The 12,721-nt window shown below is 35.2% G+C and overlaps 1 pseudogene; it reads left to right on the top strand.

Moving 5' to 3' along the window:
* The first annotated feature begins 1,885 nt into the window (after positions 1-1,885).
* The window catches only part of LOC144242580 (glyceraldehyde-3-phosphate dehydrogenase pseudogene), a 43,115-nt pseudogene continuing 32,279 nt past the window's right edge, over positions 1,886-12,721 (top strand).

Raw genomic sequence — 12,721 nt, 5'->3', positions numbered from 1 at the left:
GGAAATTGAAACTCCTAAAACCCTTTTTCTCAAGCCAAGTTAAAGTGGTAGCTGGGGTAAAGACAAAACAAAACAAAAACCTCTGAGTCAGCATTCTTTTGTTCAATATAAAACAGAGAACCTTGGGGTAAAAGATTATTGCCTACTGGAGGAGAACTATATTAAATACTATCTACTCAATTAAAGTTGATATTGAAGCTCGCTTTGAAAAGTGAAAGTAGAATTGCCCTTTTAGGCTCCGACATCTCAGGCATGAATCAAAATCAGCGATGAGCAAAAAGGTTTATCAGTCAGTGACAGATCTGATCCCCAGAAGTGCAAGGAGTGAATGGTGTTTAGTGATTTGATTATCAAAAGGGCTTTGAAAAGCAGGTAAAAAATGAGGGCAGAAGGGAAATTGGAAAGGGGGTACATGAAATAAAAGACTTGGTAAGAATTACATGGCGAAGATGGACTTTTGTATCAGAGCTATATTTAAGTATTTCAGTTTTGAAACAGCTACTGTATTCCACTGAATAGCACTGGGGTTAGGGATATAATAGTAATGTGTTTTTCTAGCTCTAAGAATACCTAAAGGTGATCAAGAAGGAGGACTCTTCCACCAGAAACCACTGATTTCTAACGATCTAATGACATAAAATTTTCCTTTAGGTTTTCGTATTTGACTAGCCTAATTGGGAGAAGAAAATCATAGTAACTGCTGAAGCACATTTCTCTCCAAATTGCAAACAGCCTTTCTTCAATGCTGAAATGCAATTATATCCGAACTTATTTTTAGATAATTTTAATTGTATGGATGGTATAAATTTAAAGAAACTACCCCTATATAACAAGAGTTTACCAAGTGAACATATTGTCATTGATAGAGTTAGTAGATAAATATATGTCTATTCAGATTCTATTCTTGTTTTTTAAAAATGTTCTGCCATCGAAGGAAACAAAACTGACAAATAAGTACAAAGGGCTCCTGCAGTATATGTGGGTATTTTTGAGTGTCCTATTTGAGTGTTTTTATTCTTCTTGTGATTTATTTATGAACCTCTGAATTTTAAGAATAGTTAAAAAGTGAAATGTAGTGCACAATAATTGTAATAAACCTACTAACTTCTAATCTGCACTCCTGGTTTAGAAGATGCTTTATTTGTTTTTTTAATTTTTTATGTTTTATTTATTTCTGAAAGAGAGAGAGAGAGAGAGCATGAGCAGGGGAGGGTCAGAGAGAGGGAGATACAGAATCTGAAACAGGCTCCAGGCTCTGAGCTGTCAGCACAGAGCCCGACGTGGGGCTTGAACCCATGAACTGTGAGATCATGACCTGAGCCGAAGTCGGATGCTTAACCAACTGAGCCACCCAGGCACCCTAGAAGATGCTTTAAAATAGAGTTTCATGAATTGTTGCAGCTCAGTATGTTGGATGAAGAAGGGGAATGACCCATGAGGTAAAGGCAAGTCCCTATGGGGTTATTGTGAGAATTAAACACGTGTGTGTGTAAGTGTGTGGTATGGATAAGCTCCTTGGAGCATTGGCTAGTAGAGAAGTACACACCAAATGTAGGGTGTTATTATTATCACATAATGTAATTATTATCACAGTTTTACTAGTGTTAACAAGGATATTTGTGTATCATGCTTATAGCATTATGGTCGATTCTGATTTACACATTGTGTTTAATGCCTGTGTGCCCTTTATTGTGTTATACCTGCAATATATTGCATAGAAGTTCTGTCATTAGCACCTGATGTCAGTAATATCTGAGAACTAAATAACCAGGTAGCAGGTTTACTAACCATATTTGTAAGAGAGATATGTTTCTTATATCTCAATCTAATACTTTCCCATTTTGAATGTTATTTCCATTAAGAACTTATTATGGATTAAACACCAATGGGGACTCGGGATTTGGACCAAATAAGGCCTTCACCTCTGCTCCCGCAGGCTGTGGGCTGCACAGCTCCAAAGGCCAAAACTCAGGTCACGGTCAGTGTGCTTGGCACTTAAGAGGAGACTTGATCATCATTAAATACAGCTGCACAAAGTGGTCTGGTGAAAACTTTTCACACTTTACTTATTTTTCCTCTGATAATATGTAAGCATACTACTAATTCTGGCTTATTAATGTGTCTAGACTAAAATGTTACTGACATTTCATAATTAATTAATTAATGGTTATTTAGTACTGTCACTATGTCAAGAATTTTCCCGTCCAACTCTTTTAGTTACCTTGGGTTTTAATTATGATATATAAAATGAGAGTAAAGAATACAATTAGATAAATGGCTTTAAAAATCCATAATCCAACAAGGGCAAATGACCTAGAGGAGGTAACAGAAAGCAAATATAGGTGAAGTAGCTGATTTTAACAAAGACAAGGAAGGTGAATGGATTATGTTGTCAGGATTAAGGTCAAGAGATGGAAGGGGCATTAGCCCTCCTTCCCTGGGAGTCTTGGGAACCACATTATCCTTTGTTGAGATTGCTTTTTATGTATTTGTTTAAAAATCTATATCTTATTTGCTTTCCAGTAGCAGTTTCTCTGGGATGTATAGAAAATGTGAAAATAAAAGTAAAATAATTAAAATATCTCTTCATAATCCTCCTGAGAAAGATTAGAATATTACATAGTATGTTCATCTCTTAACACAACATTCAGGGTTGTTACATTTTTTGAAAATTCTAGAGATTAGCCAAATTTTATTAGTTTATATTTATTGCCGATATTTTTGACTTTTAAAAAAATGGATACTTTATTAAACTTCACGACTGGTAAACGGTAAATATTTACACAAAAGTTTAAGATAAAGTGATGTGATTTTACCTAAATCATTTCATGTGAAATATTAAGTTGAATATTTTTCTCTTCAAATCCATATGGGCAATTTTATTATTTCTCATTACTATTTCATTACATAGTGGACATAGGTAAGATTTCTTCTGTGTTCGAGAATCTATTCTTTTTATTCAAGCACATATATGATAATTGCCTGCATATAGATGTCTAACATCATAAATCTTCCATTGCTATTCTGATATCATTGATTCTCTGGTTCTATTTCCTCCCATGCAGAAATTAAATAATAAGATGATGACAATAATGGTGAAAACCATTAATTGAATTAAGCATTATTAACTATATAATTAACTGTTTTTTCTTTGTGCCATTGTCTGGTTTTGAATGCCTAGTTATACTAATATTCTATTCCTCATATTTTAATTAATATATTTTCCGTTAGAGCAATTTTAGGTTTACAGAAGAAATTTAATTTTTAATGTTTTATTTATTTTTGGGAACAAGAGAGACAGAGCAGGAGCAGGGGAGGGGCAGAGAGAGAGGGAGAGACCTTGAATCTGAAGCAGGCTCCAGACTCTGATCTGTCAGCACAGATCCCAATACAGGGCTCAAACTCACAGACCATGAGATCATAATCTGAGCTGAAGTCAGATGCTTAACTGACTGAGCTACCCATGTGCCCCTACAGAAGCTTAAAAACAAGTACATAGAGTTCCCACATACTTTCCCCACATTCCTCCATCAGCCCAGAGTTTCCTCTATTATAAACTTCTTGCAAATATTGGATTATATCTGTTGTAGTTGACAGACCAATACTTAAGTAGAAATTTAGCTAACCATGTATAGAATCTTTGAATTGAAAATTATAGTACACTGATGGAAGGAGTAAAACAAATCCTGACAAATGAGGAGCTGTACTGTGTGCGTGGAATGGAAGACTCAACATAATCAAAAATATCTATGGGTTTAGCATAATTGCTATAAAAACGCCAGAAATGATTTCATTTATTATTTATATTATTATTTATTTATTGTAAAACTTGGAATCTGTCAATATTATCTTATTCTAAAATTTATAGGGAAAGGATAAGCAGTAGATTACCTAGAAAAATCCTGAAAAAGAAGGATAAAGTAGGAAGAGTCGTTGAACACAATATTAATGATTATATATCTAAGATACTCAAGGCAGTGTAGTATTGGTACAGATTCAGACACATGTGTTAATACAACAGAACAGATCATCCAGAAGTAGACCTACACATATATGACCAATTGATTTTTAACAAAGGTGAAAAAACAATTCAATGGAGGAAAGATTAGAAAAAAAAGTTCTCAAACTTGACAACAAAACCATATCAATAAAAGGAAAAATTTATAAATTGGACTTCATCAAAATGAAAACTATGTTCTGTGGATGTCACCATTAAAAGAATGAAAAGACAAGCCACAGATTAGGAGAGAATAGTCATAGGCCATGTATCTTAAAAAGGACCAGTATCTAGAATGTGGAAAAAAACTCTTAAAACTTAGCAGTAAATAAATGGTCTAATTAGGAAACGGGCAAATGACATAAACATTTCAGTGAGGAGGATCTGCAGATGGTGAATAAGCACTTGAAAACATGTTCAATATCACTGCCAATGAGGAAAATGCAAATTAAAACTGCAGTGAGATATTACTACATACTTCTCACCAAGGATAACATTTAAAAGCAGTGATGGCTTCATATTCCAGCAAGGGTACAGAGAAACTGAATCACATCTACTTGGCTGATGCAATTGTCTAAGGGCATAGCCATTTGGAAAATTTGGGCAGTTTCTTATAAAACCAAATACACAATTTCCACATAACCTAACAATTGCCCTGTTGGGCATTTGTCCCAGGAAAATGAAAACTTATTTTCACAGAAAATCTTTTACAGGACTGTTTAGAGCGGATTAATTCACTGTTTCACTTCTTGTTGCTGCCGTAATAAATGATCACAGACCTGGTGGCTCTAGACAACAGATATTTATTCTATCACAGTTCCAGAGGCCGGAAATCCTCTATTGGAATCCTTTGGCCAAAATAGCGGTATCCGCAGGCCCACACTACCTCTGGGACTTCTAGGGGAAAGAAGGTGCTCTGCTTCTTCCAACTTCTGGTAGGCTGCCAACGTTCTGGTCTTACATCCAGATCATCCCACCTCTGTTTCCCTGTGTGTTAACATTGTGGTCGCCCTTTTCCTCCTCTGTAATCTCCCTGCTCTCTCTCTCTCTCTCTTTCGTAAGGTTGCCTGTGATTGCATGTATTGCCCAACCAGATGACCCAGTATGATCTTTCCATCTCAAAATGCTTTATTCAATCACATATTCGAAGTTGAGGGAATTCAGAGTTGTACATGTTGGAGGTGGCGGTGGGGATTATTCACTCAATCACATTTGTAATAGCCCCACATCGGGAACAAATGAACTTCAGTGGGTGAATGGTTAAACCAACTGTGATATAGACATCCTTGGGATACTACTCAGAAATATAAAGGAATCCCTATTGATATCCATGACATACTGGATGGATCTCTATGGAACTATGCTGAGGGAAAGAAAACAAAATCAGTTCCAATAGTTTCCTTTTATGGTTCTATTTATATGCTATTTTGTAAATGACAGCATTTTAGATATGGAGAATAATTAGTAGTTAAGATGCGTTGGGGACAAGGGGGTCAGAGTGCAGGAAGGAAGTGAGTTTTAGTTAAAAAAGGGAAACTCCATGCACTTTGTGATGATGGTATTATTTTGTGTTTCCTCTATGATGATGGATACACAAACCTACACATGACAAAATTTCATAGAATTAAAAATAACATAAAACACACACATTTGCAAAACTAAACTGGGGGATCAGAATCAGGTCAGAGGATTGTATCAATGTCAATATCCTGGTTGTGATAGTTTTGAAGATATTGCCCTTGAAAGAAACTGGATAATGTACATATGGGATTTCTCTGCATAGTTTCTTCAACCTACAGCTGAATCTATAATTTTGTTAATAATATTTTCAATTAAAAAGCAATGCGTAGAAAATGTATGAATCCAGTATGTTTCTTTTGCTCCTCAAAAGAGAATTCAAGGGGCGCTTGGGTGGTTCAGTCGGTTAAGTGTCCGACTTCGGCTCAGGTCATGATCTCACAGTTCGTGGGTTCGAGCCTCATGTCGGGCTCTGTGCTGACAGCAAGCTCAGAGCGGGGAGCCTGTTTCAGATTCCCTCTCTCTCTGACCCTCCCCTGCTCATGCTCTCTCTCTCTCTCTGTCTCTCAGAAATAAAGAAAACATTAAATCAAAATCAAACAAACAAAAAAACACAAAAAAGAATTCAAATCTACCTATGCCTTCAAAGAAACACTGATGCACCTGACTACTGATGAGAGTATGAAGTTATTTTGATAATACCGGATGACTGGTTCCATTTCCAATAAAGGTTCTAATAAATATCCAAGTTTGTTCAACTTGCTTTAAAATTGGTTCTTCCATTCCTATCAATGGACCTCTGTGAGACCAATTTCTCTGAGTGTTATAAAAATAAAACAAAATAGTATTTAGTTACATTATACTCCCTCTGAGTACGGATGCCAACAGTCCAGTGTAGATAAGGCAGACCAATAAGGAAGGAGCTAGAAAATCATCACATTCAGAACTCTAGAAATTGATTTATTGTGTTTTTTTTTTGAAGTGTCTGTGTAAACATTTAATATAGTAAACCACAGTTTACAGAAAGTTCCAAAGATAAAAGTCATCATGTGTAATAGTATCTACACGTGAATTCCATACAAGCATGCACAAATTAGAAATCTGTTCCTGTTATTATTGGTTTTACTAATATTTATTGAAATATAATTTCTTGTTTGTTGCCTTTCAGAAGCTCTCAGTCGAGTTTGAAATTGAGAAGATCTATATAAGACTGATGAATAATCACCAAGATTCCACCAACAATTACATAGGCAAGCCTCTCCTTTCTCTCTAAGCACTCTGTCTTCTCACACATCGCTTATCCCACCCCACCAAGCACACTCAGGGAATGAAATACATTGTTACAGATGCATCTGGGGAGACTGTTCTCGGAACAATGAGAAGAAAAGGTCAGGCTAATAGATTTTCCTGCAGTGCTGACAGAACTATAGTTCTGTCCTGCATTTGGATTTGTTAGGAAAACAAAGATGCAGCCACATTTAGCATGATATTCAGGAATATGTTCTAAATATAAATCCTGTATTTATTACTTTACATTTTTTTAGAGTACGGAGGCCTTGTTGTGATGTTGGTATCTGGTGAGAACTTGATTATCAATAAAATCTAGGGAGAAGATTACAATAGAAAAATAGATTCTACTATGGGAATCTATTCAATTGAAACTAGAATTATTTGCCATGTTCATGGTGAAAGAAAAAAATCACTTGGGTATAGACTTCATTCTATCTGGTTCTTTAGATATGCTTAATACCATACTTGTTGATCAATGAAAGATAACTAAAAACTTGGGACCTATTACCTTGACATTCCACGTGTTTATGTTCCAAAAGGAAATCATTCTACGTACAACTCACTACCTGTCTTGTGATCTGCCCATGTTATGGCTCCTTAAACTCTGGGTTCAGGGGATTGTCTTAAAATGGCACTTAATTCTTTAAAAAAAATTTTTTTAATGTTTTATTTATTTATGAGAGAAAGACAGAGAGACAGAGACAGCATGAGCAGGGGAGGGTCAGAGAGAGAGGGAGAGAAAGAATCTGAAACAGGCTCCAGGCTCTGAGCTGTCAGCACAGACCCGGACATGGGGCTCGAACCCATGAACCATGAGATCATGAGCTGAGCTGAAGTCAGACGCTTAACTGACTGGGCCACCCAGGTGCCCCAAAATGGCACTTAATTCTAAGCTGTATTTTTTTCTTTGGCAAATGACCAATAGTTATGGCCTTTATTTATAGTCTGATTTCTTTGTTTTTGATACTTATAAACATTTCTGAGTTTCTGGTTTCTTGAAATCATCTTTCTTTGTTAGTTGTATTTTTTAAATGTCATATATTTCTTTGCTTTATATTATGATCTATTGGAAATGGAGATATACACATACTATTCCATTTATAATCTTGAAATTGAATATCCCTATGTTTTATTTTCTCTTGAGTAGATGAGTTTATATAATAACAATCATTATTATTATAATTGCTACATATTCAATGCTTATTAGTGTCAGCTATTATAGTAAAACTCTGAATATTATAGATTTTAGTGCTCTCACTGGTCCCATCGGGATGCGAAAGCTATTTTCCCATTTTGTAGATGAGAGAGCTTAGGCACAAATTTGTGTTACTTTTCAAGTTACTGAGCTTAAAGTCATGCAACTAAGTTCTAAAACTACACAGGATTACTTTAGAGTCCACATCTTAACTACTACAAGCTAATGTTTCACTATATGTTTTATATATGGCTTTTTATTAACCATATAAAATGTAATTGTCAGCCATTAATATTATTACGGCAGTATAAAATCTTTTAATTTACAAAATATACTGTGAAAAATTACAAAGGGAAAACAGCATGCTAGCTTCATTGTGACTATAATTTTAACTGGCCTCTCTGCTTGTCCTTGAGGTTCAGTAAATTTATATAGCAAAGAATAATTGGCTCATTATGATGGAAAGAACTATGATAGGGAAAGTGTTTTAATTATTTACAATAAATTACTTTCATATTGCCAATTTTAAATTAGCAACTGCGTTTAATTACTGGATGGTGCGTCTGCCACAATCCACATTCACACACACAGGGCGGGTTACTTCAGTCACATGAATGTCACAAATATTTTCCTTACCTTTGCTAAATATTCATTTCTTCACCTTCCATCTCCTCTGTCCCATTATCTTGGTTTGCATTCTCTTGTTTACTCGGTACTGCCACAAATGCTAAGGGCCTAATTACAGACGCTGTAGGAAATGTAGGCAGTTGATATATTTTGAAACATCAGTGCAATCAACTATAATCCTTAGATTGAGAATCAGTATTTATGACTTTGTGTTTATTTAGTCATTCAGTTATTCAACAACATAAATGGAACGCCAACAAAATTCTCATTTCTGTGCTCGATGAAAATGAAAATGAGGCAGGGGCGCCTGGGTGGCACAGTCAGTTAAGTGTACGACTTCAGCTCAGGTCTGATCTCAGGGTTCGTGGGTTCGAGCCCCGCGTCAGCTCAGGGCCTGGAGCCTGTTTCACATTCTGTGTTTCCCTCTCTCTCTGACCCTCCCCTGTTCACGCTGTCTCTCTTTCTCAGAAATAAATAAAAACATAAAAAAAAAGAAAATGAAAATGAGGCAGTCTCTATAGTAACGTAGAACCTAGTGGAGTAGAAAACCTTATAAACCAGTAACTATGATATGAGGTAAAGCAAAAACTATAAATTTTCATGCTATTGTGGATAACGTGCGAGAGGACAGAGATGAAAAATATATTGGTTCAACTGAAGAAAATGTGAAACACCAACAAAATGTCAAATTCATATGAAAAAAGCATCCCACTGTTGGGGGCTGGGGGTGTTTCTGAAAGTAACACGAAAAACACAACGCAGGTGAAATCAAAGACTTCAGTTTGAGGACTATATAAGAAAATATATATTCAAAACAAATTAAAACAAATATCTTTATCCAGATTTTTATAAGAATTAAATATCCTGTAGAAGTTGGGGATTTGTTAGCCTAATCCAGAACTACAATAACTTTGACGCAGAGCAAGTTATAGTTGGACATGCCTATTTCTCAGAGAAACCTACAGTCTGATTATACACAGCGGACAGTTGACACCACCTTTTGAATTGAGACATGTTTAAATTGTAAATAGAAATAAGGAAACAGAGATACTTGTTTTTGAGAGTTGGGGATATTCAGTCGTGTGCAGAAAAAATGATTTTGTCAGTCTGGCTTCCCTGGCTTAATACTCGTTATGGGGCAGGTGCGTGTCTCTGTGCTTTACGTCTTCTGACTCACATGTGCTCCAAAAGGTACCCGGAGGGCAGTAAAATAAACATAAGTGTGAAAAGGTTAACGAAGTGCCAAGGAGCACTAATAGGACTGGCTTACAAATCCAAGAAATCTGGGTCTAGAATCTGTGCTCTGCTGTCTCACTAAAATGAAATAAAATAAAAACAAATACACAAACAAAACAAACAGCTCTTGATCGCCAATTTTATGACTTCTAATATTTAAAAATATTTTCATATTCTGTTAATTTGAACCGTAGAAACTGTGACAATCATCATCTCCATTAGATGAAATCAGGGCACACAATGAACTTTAAAGTAGAACTTGCTTTATACTAATACAAATTTACATTGCTTCCAATTTTTATTTATAAAGATAAGATTTCCTAATTGTAGAAAATTGAGAATAGCTATAAAAGGAAATATATATATATAATTTAATTACTTCTCAAAATAAATGACAAAATTAATCCTGATGTTTGTTGTATTAACCTTCAATTTGCTCAATCCCCATGTACATATGTAAGTATATAAGCACTTAACATGCTCGTCTAAATAGAACCATTATATATTTGTTTTATAGGTTTGTGTTTAGAGGTTTATCCGTTTGTATTTTATTTCTACATCTAGCATTATATTATTACCACCTTTTTTGTCTGTCGTCATCATCTGTCTCCCTCCCTCTCTCTTTCTCCAGAGACATTACATTATTTTTAAATGTCTTACTCTGTCTTTCTCTTTCTCTCCTTTTCTTTCTTTCTCCCTTTATTTCCCTTCCCTCTATCTTTCCTCTTTCTTTCTTCCTTCATTTCTTCTTTNGAGGCCTATAATATTTCACACATAAATTGCCTGTAGGGATGCATATGTGAAACAAACAGAAGAGAGAAAAAAACAAAATAAAAAATAAACAGATTCTCTCACCATATAAGAATTTAATTTCATAACAAAAAGTAAACACGTTAAGATACCACATTGTTGGGGCGCCTGGGTGGCTTAGTCGGTTGAGCGTCCGACTTTCGCTTAGGTCATGATCTCGCGGTTCGTGGGTTCGAGCCCCGCGTCGGGCTCTGTGCTGACTACCAGCTCAGAGCCTGGAGCCTGTTTCAGAGTCTGTGACTCCCTCTCTCTCTGACCCTCCCCTGCTCACGCTGTCTGTCTTTCTCTCTCTCTCTCTCTCTCCTAGAAATAAATAAAACATAAAAAAAAATTAAAAAAAAAAGATACCACATTGTTACAGATTCAGATAAGGATTTTAAAAAGGATAATAAGAAAAATAAGATAATAAGAAATCATTGATTTCTAGTCTAAATCACTTCATGACTGATTTAAGTATTGGTAATAAATAAATCCACCTGACATGTATTTAAGCCAATGAAACTGGTCTATCATCCCCTTCCTAATGCTTGAATGATTTGGTTATATGCTGTCACTGAATTACTATAAAAGCAAGCTCAGTTGTGTAAGAACAACATTTTATAAATATATAAGAGAAAGCCTGATTATGTCACTCCAATATTTATTTTATTTTCCCTATAACCGTAAGGTCATCACCAACACATCTTGTAGCCCTGCACATTTTCAAAAGGCTAGCAAATGACAGGATTTCTTTTAATCTCCCTAATGCTAATGGATTCAAGTACTATTATCCCATTAAATTATAAAAATCTGAGTCTCAAAGAAGTCATTGTCCAAATCACTTAGCTAATCAGATACATTAAGTCATCTTTGTTCCTTACAATACTGTGGATTCATCCAGCTGGAGGCGGGTGCCTTCAAGAGCATAAGACAGGCTTCTACGCTAGTCCTTCTCCTTTGGATTACCAGTGGGCCACTCTTCCACTGCAAGGCAGACTGTGTTCTTGTGTCATCGTGGTGGTGTATGTGGGAAACTTTTGTTAAACAAATACAGAGGTACTCACTTTAAAATGATGTGAACAGAAGTACATCTAAATATTTTCACTATTTCAAACAGCATTCCAAACCAATCTCCAAATCCCCAAATGGATTTATGACATAGATTCTATTTTTACACCCATTTTTCAGGTGAAAATTTTGGGACTTAAAATTAAGTAACTCACTTGTTACCTTATAGTTTATTGCAGTCTGAATTCAAACCCTGGCTATCTCTCCCCAAGACCTGAGTTCCTAATATCTCATACTATAGAGGGCATGTCTTTTCTTAGTGATTTAGTTGCATAAATTTGGTCAAGTCATTTAACCTCTTTGTGCATATTATCTCTTTTTGTTAAATAAGCATAATATTCACTAACTGGCTTTGTAAAAAGGAAAAAAGAAGCCATAAAGACCTGATGTGCAAAGTGGCTTAGCATAGTTAAAAGAGCCTATGTATTTGTACCTGAATCTTGATAAATGTGTCAGTGAACATAAAAGATATTGAACTCATATACTCTATTTCTTAAATTTCCTAATTGACTTCTCCTTCCTACTAATACTTATGTAAAATGTTTCATAGAGTTATTAAAATTTATATTTTGTAGGCTGTAGAAATCATCAAACCCAATTTATGGGTGAGAATATTAGTTCACAGAGTAGTTAAGTGAATAATTCAAAGTCATATTTTTTAAACAAAATTAACTCAAGAGTTTTAAATTCATCTTCATCTCTAAGATTTTCTTTTCAAGTTTTGACTAATATATAGGTGGAGCTTTTTAGTTCATGTTTAAGAGTCATAGTGTTTTACTCGTTCAAGATCTCTCTTACCTAGTTGATTCCAAGAAAAATATCCTAGTACTATTACTACTAATGATTTCAAAAATGCAGAATTCATAAGCACAATATTGATGTGCTTTAGGTATTTTCTCCCTCCTTTTTAGACTGTAGCACATTGTTTCTCATGTTGGAAGAAGACAGAAGGTACACACTTCATCCGCTTGTTCACGTAGCTGAAATAGTACCTCTAAACC

This window comes from Crocuta crocuta, unplaced genomic scaffold, assembly GCF_008692635.1.
Source record: "Crocuta crocuta isolate KB4526 unplaced genomic scaffold, BGI_CrCroc_1.0 scaffold36, whole genome shotgun sequence".
Taxonomy (NCBI): Eukaryota; Metazoa; Chordata; class Mammalia; order Carnivora; family Hyaenidae; genus Crocuta; species Crocuta crocuta.
This window is presented reverse-complemented; position numbering and strand designations above follow the sequence as displayed.